This window comes from Erpetoichthys calabaricus, chromosome 5, assembly GCF_900747795.2.
Source record: "Erpetoichthys calabaricus chromosome 5, fErpCal1.3, whole genome shotgun sequence".
NCBI lineage: Eukaryota > Metazoa > Chordata > Cladistia > Polypteriformes > Polypteridae > Erpetoichthys > Erpetoichthys calabaricus.
Genome location: NC_041398.2, coordinates 200,914,178 through 200,932,713, shown reverse-complemented (window position 1 = coordinate 200,932,713; position 18,536 = coordinate 200,914,178). Strand labels below are relative to the sequence as shown.

General features: G+C 37.7%; 1 protein-coding gene across 3 annotated transcripts in view; it reads left to right on the top strand.

Annotated features, from left to right (window-relative positions):
• ark2n (arkadia (RNF111) N-terminal like PKA signaling regulator 2N) overlaps positions 1-18,536 on the top strand; it is an 85,508-nt gene continuing 66,972 nt past the window's right edge. The window contains exon 1 of one of the 3 annotated variants that reach the window (XM_028791182.2): positions 1-275. The gene's annotated coding sequence lies outside the window, so the exon portion shown is untranslated. The remainder of the gene's footprint in view (positions 276-18,536) is intronic. The other 2 variants (XM_028791181.2, XM_028791183.2) reach the window with 2 other exon arrangements.

The following is an 18,536-nucleotide window of genomic DNA, read 5'->3' as shown; positions in this document are numbered from 1 at the left end:
GTTCTCCGCCGATTGGCCGAGCCGGAAATGACGCAGGATGTCCTAAACAACGGCTGCTGCTGGTGACATTTTAAATATCCAGTGTACGCTAAGCAAGCGCTTTGCCAAAAAAGAATAAACGGAAAGAAAAAAAAAGAAAAAGTGCCAATTTTTCTGCTCTTTTCCTGATTCATCTGAAGCTCAATTTTTACGTTCTCGAACGTATGCTTTGAAAAACAAGCTCTGTAATATGTTGTTCACGTCGGGCACGTAGGCACTCTAAATTTCTTTTTCAGGTAAGTCTTGTATCTACTTCCATTTTGTTTCGTTTAAACTGTGAAATCCTATGCTTCGACAAAACCGGATTGTTTGGCTTTGTCGCCTTTGCATTAGTCTCAGCGAAGCACTAATGCCGAGCCAGGGTCGCCTGTGCCATTGTACTGACTAATAGTCTTGTTGCATCTAGGAACCGGGCGTCATTTAGCTTTAGGCATGTAATTCTGTTAGTGAAATTAAGTGTTGCTAAGGCTTGAAATTTGTGTTATAAGTGGTGAAACTGCGAGTTGAGAAAAAGTAACACTAATCATGCAATTAGTCAGTACAAAAAGTAAGATCTCGACGTAATGGCCAGACAGGCACCTTAAGGCCTATGCTGGTCGTGCACGGAACTTGATTACGAATATTAGGTATGTGTGCTTCGCGGTTTTTGACTCGTCGTGCCGATGGGGGCGATTGGGGGCGGGGGAGTGTGAGAGGCGTACTTAAAGATTACTTCGTTATTTCGTAGGTTAAAGACCGAATAAAATAATTATAAAAAGTAAGATTTACTTCTTAATTGCATGTAGGTTGTTTCCCTTAAGTGACAGGTGCAGAATTATTTATCAAGAGGCGTCAATGTCTTTATCTGCTATAAATATTTAATAACGTTAGTCGAGAGGCTAGTGTTCAATTTCGTAGCTGTCTGCTCTGCTGCTTGCACTTCCAGACGCATTTGGCACCGTGCACTTGGTACGTAAGTGGATCGCCAGATACATCATCAAGCGATACTAAATCTCCCATGGCCCTTGATGCTCTTAGCAAGTGCTTACTGTCCTCTCAGATTTTTACTGATGTCATTTTTCTCATGGATTCAACTTTTATATTTGAATGACTACAGCATAATCAATGGAATATGGTTGTTTTGAGTAGTCAAATGCTCAGTCCAAACTGACACCGGAAATGCACTTTGAGTATGTAGTCTCGTCTAGTTTTTATATTAATTAAAAGGTTAGATACGTTTTTTTTTTAACGTGTTTTAGGGAAATCCATGAACGTAACGATCATCTTAATGGCTTCATTGATCTACCCGTTAGCGGACGTGCATAGTACACATGAGGAGTGGGCGCAGACTCCGGGTCAGCCGTGGACCGAGAGCAGGTGTATCACTGGTTACGTTCACTCCTATTTGGGGTTGACAACAAGCACGCCTTTAAGCTTTAGGGTTAAAAGAGAGGTGTTAAAACCTACGTTCACAGCTCCTGAGCCAATATTTAAAACTGGGACTCTGGAACTGTCTGGCAGCCTCCTTCTTTGGAGGCTTGTTTTAGTAAACCTAGAGTGAGTTAAAAACGATGCTACAGGTAACGATTGTTACTATTGCAGCTGTCTGCCATATGATCCATGTACTTCAATTTCTCAAATATTAACGAGTTAAAGTTGTTAGCTTTTTAACGCATTTAGTTTTTCATCTTGTGTGGGTTCCTGCTTTTCATTAAAACAAAATTAGTAATGATTCAAATAGAGAAAGTGTGGTGTAGGTTTAGTCAGGCATTTACTGAATTATTTAATTTGATATTATAGTTATAGGGAGCTGAAACCTAATACTGTATAGAGGATCAGGCGTAATGGAGGTACCAACCATGGATGACGTGTCAATCTTATTACATGTCAAATTCATGCCCTGGCACTGGTTGATAGTTGCTTTATCATGTTACCCTATCACTTGTGATGTGCAACTAATACAAAAGGTACCAATATAACCTCCTAGGTCCTTTTCATAAAAGGGGAGTAGTTAGAAGTATAGCAGCTATGTATCAGTAATTGTTAACCTGTTTTCTGTCTCACTGTCCTTATTATACCATGTGTATTCAACCCTAGGGGTGTCTAATGGCTGGCTGCCCTCCAGCTGGGTCTGTCTTTTATTTTTATTCTTTTACCTCAACCCAGTTTACCACCAATTGAGGACTTTACAAAGCATCCTTTGTACCCTTAAAGGAAATGTAGCTAGACAAGGAATGATCAGTCTGCACTTGACTCTGCTAGTTATCAAGAACTGAACAAAGACATTGAGTTTAAGCCTTTGCATAAAAACTATATGGCATTTATGTACATAATAACTAATACCAGCAAATCTATGCAATACAAAGAATTTTATGCACAGTTATGCAGTCCCATACATCATTCCTCAGATGGTAGTTCCTTAGGTTATAGACCCTTAATTTAAAAATGAAAAGAGAGGGTTCTTGGCAGAGAGAGAGCTGTTTTGCAGGTGTCCAGCAGCTAAGCAGGTAGGAAGCAACATTTAAATGCTTTTGACCCTTTTCAAACTGTCAGAAAGGCAGCAAATTAACCAAGTATATTTTGCAACTGAGCACCAATTATCCTAAACCTAAATTAAGAACTGCACTGCCACATATTTTAGAAAAAACATTCTAATAAGTCAGCCACTTTCTCTCTCCCCTTCTTGCCCAAGTTAAGCACTCACATCTGGCTTACTATCTGCTAGCAATGCGGCTAACACTTTTACAGTTTCTTAAAACACAAAGTTCTTACACAAGCTGAAAATTGATTGTCATGGCAACCTAAAGCTGCACAAGTCCACAAACTGACCGGCTATATAAAACATTCTCAGATCCTGCATTGATTTGAGCTTTCCCAGAATACATTTCACTGTTGTTTGTCTTGACAAGTTTTTCAGTCTTTGGCCATTTACCTGAAATGTGTCAGTGGAAAAGGTTAAAATGTCCCCATAGAGTACTTAACTTTATATGTCCACGTGATGTGATAGTAAGCTACAGTAGTTGGTGAAATTAATATTCCACATATACAATTACTGATTTTAATTCAATCTTCTGAAGTGTTGTGAAAGTAGACCTAAGTTCTTTGCTGCTTCCCTGACACCTCCCTGCAGATTAGAGATGGTCAGATTGATTGTCAGCTGATCTGAATGGGCTGATGTTTCACTAAAAATGACTCAATTTGTGATCAGTAAATTGGCTGATCACAAAAACATTTTTTTCAGCATATGCATTTTTAAGCTTAACTGAAATTTAGTTGTATTGATCCTTTACACAGGGTATTACAGTAGTTGAGCTATTACATGTGTTTTTATTTCTTTGGCTGCAAACTTCCTGTAAACAGAATAGTCAGAGAGATAGAGAAAGAGAGGAATATTAGTCTCCACATTAAAGAAAGTGTAGTAATAAACTGAGAACAAGGAATTAGAGGAGTCATCCTGTGCAAATAAAACAAACAGCAAGAGAAGCTACTTTAATGAATTCAGAACTTTTCATTTTGTCTTTTACTTAAAATAAACGGTTTATCTGAGTTTGGATGGTGAGCAAGCTTATGCGTAATGGAACAGCTCACATTTTCAATTAGAAATAAGATTAGAGAAATCAAATTTGAAAATTGCTGCTTAGTAAACAAGAGCAAGTTAGCTTAATGGCAAAATTTGTTTTACTTACCTTTTAGGCATGTTAGCCCAGTATCTTCTTGATAAACATCTTAGGAACTTTTGATAGATTTGTGGCTTTTTTAAAAGTTCATAAAGTGTTTGTTTGTGTGTGCCATACAAAATATAAATTTTGGTAACCAGTACTGCCTAATCAAAATGATAATCCATATTTGTAACTACACCTCAAGTATTAGATATGTGTAGCTGGTGCACTGGGAAAGAAAAACCCAAAATGTATAAATATAGCATAATAGTAATAAAATATGTATAGTTTTATAATGATTAAAAATGATTAAATCTCGTAAATGTGTCTACATTTAAACAGTGTTTAACTGCCAAATCAACTATATGAATCAATATGAGAAAATATATAAATGTATATTTATTAGAGATGCTCCAATCTGGTTTTTAAGGGCGATACTGATCACTGATTTTACTTGATCGGCTGATTCCGATATTGATATTTTTTCCTTTAAAAACTTTCTGCACTAAGCTCCTACATAACCAGATGCATAGAAGCCTTATGTCCTATACTAAAGTGTATTTTTATAATTAAACTGTAGACAACAGATTTTAACTTTTATGTTTTTATTAACAAAATGAAATTATGTAGGCTTATTGTTCAGTGTCCATAACATACTAAAATAAAATTTCCTTAAAATACTTACACAAGTAAAATATGTACAAAATATTTATCCATAATACATATGGCATGAAAGAAAATGTATTTCTCATAATTACAACCTGTCATATTTTTTTATTTTTTTTCTGTAATGAAAAGACTTGTTTAAAATAATTGTATTTAAAAAGGTTTTAATTTTATTAAAAAATTTTTTTTCAATATTTCTATCAACATACCTGTACTTAAGTTTTAATCATTTTTAATCTTTAATTGCACTACAACTTTTTTCTGTTAAAAGTATATATTGTATTAATACAGGTGTTTTTTTTTTTTTGTTTTTTTTAATCTTCAGTTAGATTTTCATAATTCTGGAGGTGTAAATTTGGATTACCATTTTAATAACACAGTACTTTTTTTTTTTTCCAAAACATACAGCAACAAATCATAAACAGTACAGATCTTTAAAAAAGCCAGAAATGTTCGTAAATTGTTTATCAAGAAGACTTACAGAATAGGTCCAAGTAAAAGGCACATTTTTTTTGTTAAGATAGCAAGACTGTTGCTAACTAAGCAGCAATTTCAAAATTATTTTTATATTTTCTTTTTCCAGTTGAAAATGTAAGCTGCTACACTTTAAACAAGCTGTCCATATTCAAATGGTGCCCGTTTTAAATTAAAGGACAAAAGAAAAAGGGCTGAATTCATTAAAGTAAATGACAGCTGGTAATTATGAGAAGCGTTTTCTTTTAAAGCCATATGTATTAGGGATAAATATTTTGTCTTATTTTATTAAAGAATTATTTTAAAACTTTTATTTTAGTTTTTAATGGTCAGTGAACAATAAACCTACAGAATTTCATTTTGTTAATAACAAACTGGTAACACTTGCAGTCTATAGTTTAATTATAAAACTACCAAAGTTAACACTTTAATAAAGAAAGTAAGGCTTCTTGCATCTGATTATGCAAGAGCTTAGAGTAAATGTTTTAAAGAGATAGCAAAAAAGAATTGGTACCGAAATCCTCCAGTAACGCGATATCAGTGATCCGTGTCTGCCCAAAAAGTACTTGACTGCAACATCCCTACTGCAGATTTTTCTCCATTAGATTCAAAAGCTTTATGGTTGTATAGTTGGTCTTCTTTGATATGGTGAATTTCTTTTCTCTTGCTGCAGTAATAGCTGTGCATTTTCAGTGGTTTCACACCTTGAATATTTCATGTAAGAATGTAAGTTTGAGTAGTGTGACAAGACCATTTATGCTGGTAAGATTGCAGGACTTTATTGTCAGAGTTTACAGTGTGACTGTGTTTAGGAATCTCACTAGTCATCTTTATATATATATATATATATATACACACGCACACACACACACAGTACTGTGCAAAAGTTTTAGGCAGGTGTGAAAAAAATGCTGTAAACAAAGAATGCTTTCAAAAATGGAAGTGTTAATTTATTTTCATCAATCAACAAAATGCAATGAATGAACAAAAGAGAAATCTAAATCAAATCAATATTTGGTGTGACCACCCTTTGCCTTCAAAACAGCATCAAGTCTTCTAGGTACACTTGCACACAGTTTTTGAAGGAACTTGGCTGGTAGGTTGTTCCAAATATCTTGGATAACTAACCACAGATCTTCTGTGGATGTAGGCTTCCTCACATCCTTCTGTCTCTTCATGTAATCCCAGACACACTCGATGATGTTGAGATCAGGGCTCTCTGGGGGCCATACCATCACTTCCAGGACTTCTTGTTCTTCTTTACGCTGAAGATAGTTCTTAATGACTTTGGCTGTATGTTTGGGGTCGTTGTCCTGCTGCAGAATAAATTTGGGGCCAATCATACGCCTCCCTGATGGTATTGCATAATGGATAAATATCTGCCTGTATTTCTCAGCATTGAGAACACCATTAATCCTGACCAAATCTCCAACTCCATTTGCAGAAATGCAGCCCCAAACGTTCAAGGAACCTCCACCATGCTTCACTGTTGCCTGCAGACACTCATTATTGTACCGCTGTCCAGCCCTTCGACGAACAAACTGCCTTCTGCTACAGCCAGATATTTCAAATTTTGACTCATCAGTCCAGAGCACCTGCTGCCATTTTTCTGCACCCCATTTCCAATGTTTTCGTGCATACTTGAATCGCTTGGCCTTGTTTCCACGTTGGAGGTATGGCTTTTTGGCTGCAACTCTTCCATGAAGACCACTTCTGTCCAGACTCCTCCGGACAGCAGATGGGTGTACCTGGGTCCTACTGGTTTCTGCCAGTTCTGAGCTGATGGCACTGCTGGACATCTTCCGATTTCGAAGGGTAATAAGCTTGATGTGTCTTTCATCTGCTGCACTAAGTTTCCTTGGCCGACCACTGCGTCTACGATCCTCAACGTTGCCCGCTTCTTTGTGCTTCTTCAAAAGAGCTTGAACAGCACATCTTGAAACTCCAGTCTGCTTTGAAATACAGTGGTGTGAAAAACTATTTGCCCCCTTCCTGATTTCTTATTCTTTTGCATGTTTGTCATACAAAATGTTTCTGATCATCAAACACATTTAACCATTAGTCAAATATAATACAAGTAAACACAAAATGCAGTTTGTAAATGGTGGTTTTTATTATTTAGGGAGAAAAAAAAATCCAAACCTACATGGCCCTGTGTGAAAAAGTAATTGCCCCCTGAACCTAATAACTGGTTGGGCCACCCTTAGCAGCAATAACTGCAATCAAGCGTTTGCGATAACTTGCAATGAGTCTTTTACAGCGCTCTGGAGGAATTTTGGCCCACTCATCTTTGCAAAATTGTTGTAATTCAGCTTTATTTTGAGGGTTTTCTAGCATGAACCGCCTTTTTAAGGTCACGCCATAGCATCTCAATTGGATTCAGGTCAGGACTTTGACTAGGCCACTCCAAAAGTCTTCATTTTGTTTTTCTTCAGCCATTCAGAGGTGGATTTGCTGGTGTGTTTTTGGGTCATTGTCCTGTTGCAGCACCCAAGATCGCTTCAGCTTGAGTTGACGAACAGATGGCCGGACATTCTCCTTCAGGATTTTTTGGTAGACAGTAGAATTCATGGTTCCATCTATCACAGCAAGCCTTCCAGGTCCTGAAGCAGCAAAACAACCCCAGACCATCACACTACCACCACCATATTTACTGTTGGTATGACGTTCTTTTTCTGAAATGCTGTGTTCCTTTTACGCCAGATGTAACGGGACATTTGCCTTCCAAAAAGTTCAACTTTTGACTCATCAGTCCACAAGGTATTTTCCCCAAAAGTCTTGGCAATCATTGAGATGTTTCTTAGCAAAATTGAGACGAGCCCTAATGTTCTTTTTGCTTAACAGTGGTTTGCGTCTTGGAAATCTGCCATGCAGGCCGTTTTTGCCCAGTCTCTTCCTTATGGTGGAGTCGTGAACACTGACCTTAATTGAGGCAAGTGAGGCCTGCAGTTCTTTAGACGTTGTCCTGGGGTCTTTTGTGACCTCTCGGATGAGTCGTCTCTGCGCTCTTGGGGTAATTTTGGTCGGCCGGCCACTCCTGGAAGGTTCACCACTGTTCCATGTTTTTGCCATTTGTGGATAATGGCTCTCACTGTGGTTCGCTGGAGTCCCAAAGCTTTAGAAATGGCTTTATAACCTTTACCAGACTGATAGATCTCAATTACTTCTGTTCTCATTTGTTCCTGAATTTCTTTGGATCTTGGCATGATGTCTAGCTTTTGAGGTGCTTTTGGTCTACTTCTCTGTGTCAGGCAGCTCCTATTTAAGTGATTTCTTGATTGAAACAGGTGTGGCAGTAATCAGGCCTGGGGGTGGCTACGGAAATTGAACTCAGGTGTGATACACCACAGTTAGGTTATTTTTTAACAAGGGGGAAATTACTTTTTCACACAGGGCCATGTAGGTTTGGATTTTTTTTCTCCCTAAATAATAAAAACCATCATTTGCAAACTGCATTTTGTGTTTACTTGTGTTATATTTGACTAATGGTTAAATGTGTTTGATGATCAGAAACATTTTGTGTGACAAACATGCAAAAGAATAAGAAATCAGGAAGGGGGCAAATAGTTTTTCACACCACTGTATTTGTCTGGGAGAGACCTTGCTGATGCAGTATAACTACCTTGTGTCTTGTTGCTGTGCTCAATCTTGCCATGACATGAAACTGTCTTCCACAACCTCACCTTGGTAGCAGAGTTTGGCTGTTCCTCACCCAGTTTTAAGCCTCCTGCACAGCTGTTTCTTTTTCAGTTAATGACTGTATTTCAACCTACGTGTGACATTGATGATCATTAGCACCTGTTTGGTATAATTGGTTGATCATACACCCGACTATAATCCTACAAAATCCCTGACTTTGCAAGTGTACCTATAAGAATTGATGCTGATTTGAAGGCAAAAGGTAGTAACACCAAATATTGATTTCATTTAGATTTTTCTTTTGTTTGCTCACTTTGCATTTTGTAAATTGATAACAATAAACAATCACTATATTTCTGAAAGCATTCTTTGTTTACAGCATTTTTTCACACATGCCTAAAACTTTTGCATAGTACTATATATATATATAATACTAGCAAAATACCCGCGCTTCGCAGCGGAGAAGTAGTGTGTTAAAGAGGTTATGAAAAAGTAAAGGAAACATTTTAAAAATAACGTAACATGATTGTCAATGTAATTGTGTTGTCATTGTTATGAGTGTTGCTGTCATATATATATACATATACACATATACACACACATATACAGATATATTATATATACATATACACATATATTTTTTATATATATATTTTTTATATATATATATATATATATATATATATATATATATATATATATATATATACACATACATACATACATATACACACATAGATGCGCTTACAATAACATAGAAATCAATATAAACAACATTAACATCATTATCATATGAGAATATGAAGTAATATATAAGAAGCACATTTCATATAAATATAAATTATTAAACAGTAAAATCTTCTTCAATAATTTGCTACCGTGGCTTTTCGTTGGTCTGTCCAGGATTTTAAATCACCTGTAGCTTGTAAACCGTTTCACGTATTGACTTGAAATGTGGTACACATATAATACGTCACGTCTGCTATCCGCTTTATGGGTGATGAATGTATTACTCTTTTTATGTTTATTTTATTTTAGAATCAACTCCTATCTGCGCACACCAGGGCGGCCGTGGGCAGATGCGTATGGTGTATTCACTCCATGTTATCGTGCATTGCGCTGTCACTGGTATTTTCATAAAAGAATTTGAACAATATATAAGAAGCGTATAAATTATTAAACAGTAAAACATTAACATTTAAGAAGTAAAGTTACATTGAGTACTACTGCAGTGCCTTCGGGTATACCTCATTTTTTCTTTGTCCATTACATGCTTAAATGTATACATTTTTTGGTGTACCTACCCGAGAACACGCGACATATAACCGACCGTGGGAGAAGCATGGATTTTAAAACACGCGTTGAGTTCATCTGCTGGTCTCCCTCGTGGAATAACTGGTAATGTTTGAGTAAAATCTACAGCGAGTAAAAACGACATTACCTCCTTTTTTTTTTTTTACGATCTCTGAGATCTTGCTTTTTTTCGGTTCAAGGCTTCATAAGCTCTTTTATGTTCAATGTTGTACTTAATAAGTACTAATTATCCCAAACCATCATCTTTGAATGTTGCAAGACTTTCGCCTTGTATGTAGATCGGGGTAATTACATTCATTGCATTCCTAGTCTGAATCACAATCTGATTGTATGGGTGGTTACCTGGCACTGTAGGGTTGCCACCCGTCCTTTAAAATACGGAATCGTGCCGCGTTTGAGAATGAAATTGCGCGTCCCGTTTTGAATCAATACTGGACGGGATTTATCCCGTATTTTTTTTATCATTTTTTTTTTTAAAGCAGCGTCTCATGCAAATCATCCCACACGCATTTTATGAAGATGCCTCCTTTCGTACTTTTGATTGGGTAATACTTGATGTCATCGTTAGTTTGATTGGTGTTTTTAACTGTCCAGTGAGGAGGGCGTGTCTTTTAAGTACAGTCTGCAAAGTGTTGGCACTGAGATATGGCGTCAGCGCCATAGTTGAAGCCCCTAACGTTGCGGTCAGCAAGTCGGCTAACATCCGCCATGTGCCGTCTTTCAGTTGCGAGAAGCAGATCATAGAATGGTTGAAACTGTTGCCCCTAACGTTGCGCCACGGCGTGTGCTTCGTTTATACCTCGTGTCTTCTCATTAAACTTTTATCTCGCGAATATGTTATTGCAATCCGCAGCGGGAGCGTTTCTGTTAACTTAATTTAAACTTGCGTTTTACACCGTGCTTTGTTGCCCTTATGAACACGCTTGTATGCTTAACTCGCTCCGTTCTCAATTGTTTAATTAATTTTTTGCTCTTCGCTGTTTGCGGCTGTTCCTCCATTTCCCCCTACTTCGTTCTTTTATCTCGCGAATATGTTATTGCAATCCTTAACGGGAGCGTTTCAATAAACTGATTGAAAATAGTTTTGCATTTACCTTTTTAGTAAAAGGCGAGCTTTTAAGCATGAGAAATCACCCCGTAAATGCACACGTTTAATTGGACATGTGTTAATATGTATGGTTACACAGTATTAAAAGACAGTGAACAACGTCAGTTACCTTTCTTCCCGCGTTTGATAAAAGGTGAGCTTTTAAGCCTGAGAAATCACCCCGTAAATGCACACGTTTAATTGCACATGTGTTAATATGTATGCTCACACAGTATTAAAAGACAGTCAAAAATTAACGTCATTTACCTTCGTTCCCGCGTGTGACTCGTGCTGTAAATCTCTTCCTTGTTTTTAGTTCACGTGATTACGTAGGAGGCGTGATGACGCGATACGTGACTCCGCCTCCTCCATTACAGTGTATGGACAAAAAATATGTTCCAGTTATGACCATTACGCTTTGAATTTCGAAATGAAACCTGCCTAACTTTTGTAAGTAAGCTGTAAGGAATGAGCCTGCCAAATTTCAGCCTTCCACCTACACGGGAAGTTGGAGAATTAGTGATGAGTCAGTCAGTCAGTCAGTCAGTCAGTGAGTGAGTCAGTCAGTGAGGGCTTTGCCTTTTATTATTATAGATAAAGAAGTGCTTCCTGCCCTATATCTTAAATGCACTTCCCCTTAATGTTCAATAGTTTCCTTGACTTTGTTATTCACTATTTAACTGGAATAAGTATGCAGCATCAAGTTTATTAATACGTTTGAGAATTTTGAAGACTTAGTTTGGGTCCCATTGTAGCTGGCTCGGCTCATGACCAAGGAGGTTTAATTTCATTAATCCATCACAGTAGAGTGTATCTTTTGGTCCAAGGGTGCATGTGGTTGTTGTGTATTGCACTCTTCTAAAGCCGCTATGCTTTTTGTAGCATGGTGATGACAGCTGCACAGAGTATTCCAGATTAAATTAAAGATGGCAATTAAAAAAGAAAAGATAGCAGCTCCTGGACAGACCCCCTGAGGGACTCTTCCTTTATCTATGGGGAGCCTTCACCTTTTATTTGTATGCCTCCGTGTAAATTGCTATGTTGGGCAGACATTATGCATAGTTGTAAAGGATTATTATTGCCAGAAAAAAATTGAACAACTGAGTGTTATCTGTTTCCATCCATCCATTTTCTGATCACACTCTGTCAAATCAAGAGTTGCTAGGAGCTTTGGTGCAAGGCAGAAATCAGAAGAGGATAGTTCACAAACTTGTATAGTAAGCTCACCTAGTCTCACTCAGGTAGGGCCTATTTGAAAATTCCAATCTAAGAAACCAATAGTTGAGGGAAGTTTTAATCGGTGGTGTAATGATGTGTTACTCAAGTTATAATGAAGCGATAGAAACTAAATGAATACAGTGTATACCTTGATAGATGTGTAAATGATCCAGTCACATTCTGTGTTGTAAATGGTTGCTGCCTTCTTGCAAACACAGATCAAGAAGGCGCTCCATATTAACAAAGGTTACTGCAAGCATTGTAGAAGTGATGACAGCATTTTCCTGTTTAATGTTTCGCTGTGATTGTTCCAAACTGCAGGGACTCCATTGCAGTGTATATGAGAGAGCACCATACTATCACCATTTCAAGACCAGACTACATGGTGTGGAATTGGTAGGGGATAATCCTTAGGTCCAAGCATTGTTACGCTGAATAGTGGAAGGAAATCAGGACTTAGTTTAAATAATTGTCAGCTACTCTTGCTGTGGTCTAGAATTTATCATCTGCATGGTCAGCTGAGCATTTGATTTCTTGTTAACAAAGGTGCACCAGTAATAATAAATATACTATGTATTCACCTACATTTAATGGTTCAGAGTGTGGAGGGGGTTTGGGGGGAATATAATTTTTTCAACCTTATTGAACATATTTTAAAACACTACTGGAGAGAAGGCAACCTGATTATCACATGTTCATCGAAAATGCATTAAATCGTATAAAAAATAATTTAGAGGTGGGTGACAGTATTAATGTTCATAATAGTCATTTTGGAGTGTTTCATATCCGTATTATTGAGTGTAAAAACATCACCAAAAACATTGAATCAAACACTAACCGACAGATCTGAACTCTAAATTTTGTATGGTTCTTTTATTAACTTTTTTTATTTTAAAGATATTCTAAAACATTGGTGAAATAAGCAGATGCCAAGTCTTTGATAATTTTGTTACTTGCCAAAATCAACAATGACATTAACATGCCTAGATAATCTGTCTTACCAGGTACAGTTAGATCCATAAATATTTGGACAGAGACAACTTTTTTCTAATTTTGGTTCTGTACATTACCACAATGAATTTTAAATGAAACAACTCAGATGCAGTTGAAGTGCAGACTTTCAGCTTTAATTCAGTGGGGTGAACAAAACGATTGCATAAAAATGTGAGGCAACTAATGCATTTTTTAACACAATCCCCTCATTTCAGGGGCTCAAAAATAATTGGACAATTTACTCAAAGGCTATTTCATGGGCAAGTGTGGGCAAGTCTGTCGTTATGTCACTATCAATTAAGCAGATAAAAGGCCTGGAGTTGATTTGAGGTATGGTGCTTGCATGTGGAAGATTTTGCTGTGAACAGACAACATGCGGTCAAAGGAGCTCTCCATGCAGGTGAAAGAAGCCATCCTTAAGCTGCGAAAACAGAAAAAACCCATCCGAGAAATTGCTACAATATTACGAGTGGCAAAATCTACAGTTTGGTACATCCTGAGAAAGAAAGCAAGCACTGGTGAACTCGGCAGCGCAAAAAGACCTGGATTTCCACGGAAGACAACAGTGGTGGATGATCGCAGAATCATTTCCATGGTGAAGAGAAACCCCTTCACAACAGCCAACCAAGTGAACAACACTCTCCAGGGGGTAGGCATATCGATATCCAAGTCTACCATAAAGAGAAGACTGCATGAAAGTAAATAGAGGGTGTACTGCAAGGTGCAAGCCACTCCTAAGCCTCAAGAATAGAAAGGCTAGATTGGACCTTGCTAAAGAACATCTAGAAAAGCCAGCACAGTTCTGGAAAAACATTCTTTGGACAGATGAAACCAAGATCAACCTCTACCAGAATGATGGCAAGAAAAAAGTATGGAGAAGGCGTGGAATAGCTCATTATCCAAAGCATACCACATCATCTGTAAAACACAGCGGAGGTAGTGTGATGGCTTGGGCATGCATGGCTGCCAGTGGCACTGGGACACTAGATAGATAGATAGATAGATAGATAGACACTAGTGTTTATTGATGATGTGACGCAGGACAGAAGCAGCTGAATGAATTCTGAGGTGTTCAGAGACATACTGTCAGCTCAAATCCAGCTAAATGCAGTCAAATTGATTGGGTGGCGTTTCATGATACAGATGGACAATGACCCAAAACATACAGCCAAAGCAACCCAGGAGTTTATTAAAGCAAAGAAGTGGAAAATTCTTGAATGGCCAAGTCAGTCACCTGATCTTAACCCAATTGAGCATGCATTTCACTTGTTGAAGACTAAACTTCAGACAGAAAGGTCCACAAACAACAACTGAAAGCCGCTGCAGTAAAGGCCTGACAGAGCATTAAAAAGGAGGAAACCCAGCATCTGGTGATGTCCATGAGTTCAAGACGTCAGGCTGTCATTGCCAGCAAAGGGTTTTCAACCAAGTATTAGAAATGAACATTTTATTTCCAGTTATTTAATTTGTACAATTACTTTTGAGCCCCTGAAATGAAGGGATTGTGTTAAAAAATGCTTTATTTGCCTTACATTTTTATGTAATCGTTTTGTTCACCCCACTGAATTAAAGCTGAAAGTCTGCACTTCAACTGCATCTGAGTTGTTTCATTTAAAATTCATTGTGGTAATGTACAGAACCAAAATTAGCAAAAAGTTGTCTCTGTCCAAATATTTATGGACCTAACTGTATGTGTATACCAGATAGCATAATAATGACATGAAAAGAACATTGCTGTATTAGTGTATTGCACTTTAATACAAACGTAGAAGTCTCACGAGCTGCTGCTAGTGTTGCTGCAGGTTCCGAACACAAATTGTTATCCATTCCCTCAGGAGAAATTCCATCTGTCCAGTCCAGTTCCACATTGATTGTTGTGAAAATGTCCATTAAGTCCTCCCAATGCCCTTTCATTGTGAAAGCAGGAATTTTGGTATCTTTGGTTGTATTACAACTGCGCAGACATGGCTGAATTTGGTAGGGGCTTTTTCCTCAATGTGGAGTTACGTATGAGTGATTTCATTACCATTCTGTACTTCAGCCCAAATCAGGACAGATGCTGTATAATTAGGCAGATTTTACCAGCTTTAATTATAGGGCCCAGCAGTAGCTGTTGTTAGAAAAAGATGATTGCCTTCATATTTAGGAGAAGTTATTTGAACAAAATCTTGACCACAAATCTGTAATATTTGCTATGCTGATTGAGACTGCTAGGAGCCCTGCAGTCATTACCGCTGTTTCCTTGGCTTTAGTCAACAGTAAAGTACTGTTGACTATTGTCCACTGCAGCATATTAATGTACTGCTTCCTTAATTACAAGGTGCTACAGTTTCCTCTACCAAAGGTCTTGGTAGTGCTTATCGTCAGATGCTCTTGCACAAGGATTGCAAAGATTTCACCAATATTAAAATGCTTGGTGGAATGTTTTCCCATGTCTGTTCAGGATTGGCATAATCTGTCTGTTTTTTGTAACTTAAAGTTTTCATTCTTCTTCACAGTCTCATGTGCCCAGAACTATACTGAAATTATCTATGGACCTATGCCAGTTGAACACAACCATTGTCTGATTTCTGCAGAATGAAGGGCTACCACTTAAAAGGATAAATGCCCTTTTACTCCATTGTCCATTTGTTTTTCCTGGTCACGTAGATTCTGTAGATGCTACTTTGTTACATATAGAAAATGTAGCTGCTTTCTATAGTGTGGTCCAGATCAAACTACGCAAGTTTTAATGCAGTGCAATAATTACATAACTAGATCTGGACCACACTGTAGTACTAAGAATGCAAGTTTGATTGCATTTCAAATTCAGTAATCATCCCCTTTGAATCTGCTGTTAATCATTAAAGAGAGATACTCTTCTAACATAGAAAATAAGGCAAGGTTTTCCCACAAATGTTTTTTCCCCCCATAAGATTCCTTTTTTTTTTTTTTTAAATTTTGAGTGAAACCATGTCACAAACTGGGTTGGTGGTTCATTAGCCATCAGAAGCATTTGCCATCATCTTTATTAACTGGCAACATGTTCTCTTACGTTTCTTATACATACAGTACCATCTGTGTGATTTCCTTTGACGGCTGGTCATTAGTTGTTACTTGTAAATGCTGCAGATATACTGGGTGCTGTAACTTGTCCTCGCAAGTGCCATTCTCGTTTAGAAAATATTTGTTAGACTATACAGCTTTTCTGTATTAGGACAATAACTTACCTTTTATGGCCCACTTTGTTACCTTATTCCTTGGAAATACTCCCAATCCAAGCTAGTTGGCTTTCTTCACTTTTTTCTAATGACCGTAGTGCTGGGCGGTATGACCAAAATTCTATATTACGGTATTTTTCAAAATCACACCAGTTTCACGGTATTGGACGTTATTTTTTTCCCATGCATGAGTGGATGTTAACCACATTTTCCACTGCAATTACTGCAGTAGACTGGCTAAGAATAACATATTCCATTGTCATGAGAATTGTACATTGTACAAAATAACATTTTAATGTGCACACAAGTATTAATACAGGTTTGCATGGCCCCATAAAGTGATAGTTTTCAAGGGGGTGGCACTAATGAAGAGAAGGAATCACATTGCATGACAGATGCATTCAAAATATAGAGCCTTTTTATTGAACAAAGTTTGCAAACAACTTAAACTAAAATTTTGACAACATATTTTCAACCATCCAAAGAGGCATTTAGATTTAGTAAAATATCCAGAGGTCCTTGTCAAAAGCTGTACTGCACTGAAAATGTCTTAGAAAAGGAATAAATAGTAAATATTTTTTGTAAACCTACTACACTTTGTTAATGTTGACACTGACACGTTAAAGTGGTAAACAACTTTACCATCATTAAACTGCATAATATTTAAACTAATAAATAATAACAATACAATAAATAATAGTGCAACTTCCAGTAATAATACTATTACTTCCAAGACTTCAAAGCCCAGGTGCATTACACAGTACAGTATTCACCAAATCAAAATAAAATAAGTGCAACTTGGTGATGACATCTTTACCAACTGAACCATCATTAATGCAAACTGCATTAATATGGACCTTGCTTCAAGCTAAGCCCGATTTGGTTGTGACCCGAAGTAATTTCTCCCATAGGATTGTTTGTAAGTACAATTAATCCATTCCGGACCGTACGAACTGTATGTAAATATATATTTTTTAAAAATATTTTTAAGCACATAAGTAGTTAATTATACCATAGAGTGCACAGTGTAATAGTACAGTAATCCCTCGCTATATCGCGCTTCGACTTTCGTGGCTTCACTCTATCGCGGATTTTATATATAAGCATATTTAAATATATATCGCGGATTTTTTGCTGGTTCACGGATTTCTGCGGACAATGGGTCTTTTAATTTCTGGTATATGCTTCTTCAGTTGGTTTGCCCAGTTGATTTCAAACAAGGGACGCTATTGGCAGATGGCTGAGAAGCTACCCAACCAGAGCGCGTATTACGTATTAAATAAAACTCCTCAAATATATTGTGAGCACGGGGGCTGTTCGCACCACTAGAGGATACGGCCGCTCCTCAAAAAACGCTGAAAGATTACCTTCACATTGCTGCCATCCTTGCTGGGCTTACATGTGGCTGCTTTGTCAAGCCATATGCTTCCTGCACGGTGCTTCGCATACTTAAAAGATAAAACAGCACGTATTGATTTTTGATTGTTTACTTTTCTCTCTCTCTCTTGCTCTGACATTCTCTGCTCCTGACGGAGGGGGTGTGAGCAGTGGGGCTGTTCGCACCCCTAGACGATACGGATGCTCGTCTAAAAATGCCGGAGGATTATCTTCACATTGCTCCCTGCCGGCTTTGTCAAGTGACATGCTTCCGGCACGGTGCTTTGCATACTTCAAAGCTTGAACGGCACGTATTGATTTTTGATTGTTTGTTTTTCTTTGTCTCTCTCTCACTCTCTGACATTCTCTGCTCCTGACAGAGGGGGTGTGAGCAGAGGGGCTGTTCGCACACTGGCCTAGAGGATACAGACGCTCCTCAAAAAAATGCTGAAAGACTACCTTCACATTGCTCTCTTCCTTGCAGCTGGTTTGTCCGGCGGTGCTTCGCATACTTAAAAGCCAAACAGCCCTATTGATTTTTGATTGTTTGCTTTTTTCTCTCTCTCTCTCTGACATTCTCTGCTCCTACGCGCACTCCTTTGAAGAGGATGATATGTTTGCATTCTTTTAATTGTGAGACGGAACTGTCATCTCTGTCTTGTCATGGAGCACAGTTTAAACTTTTGAAAAAGAGACAAATGTTTGTTTGCAGTGTTTGAATAAAGTTCCTGTCTCTCTACAACCTCTTGTGTTTCTGTCAAATCTGTGACCTAAGCATGACAATATAAAAATAACCATATAAACATATGGTTTCTACTTCGCGGATTTTCACCTTTCGCGGGGGGTTCTGCAACGCAACCTCCGCGATTGAGGAGGGATTACTGTAAACTA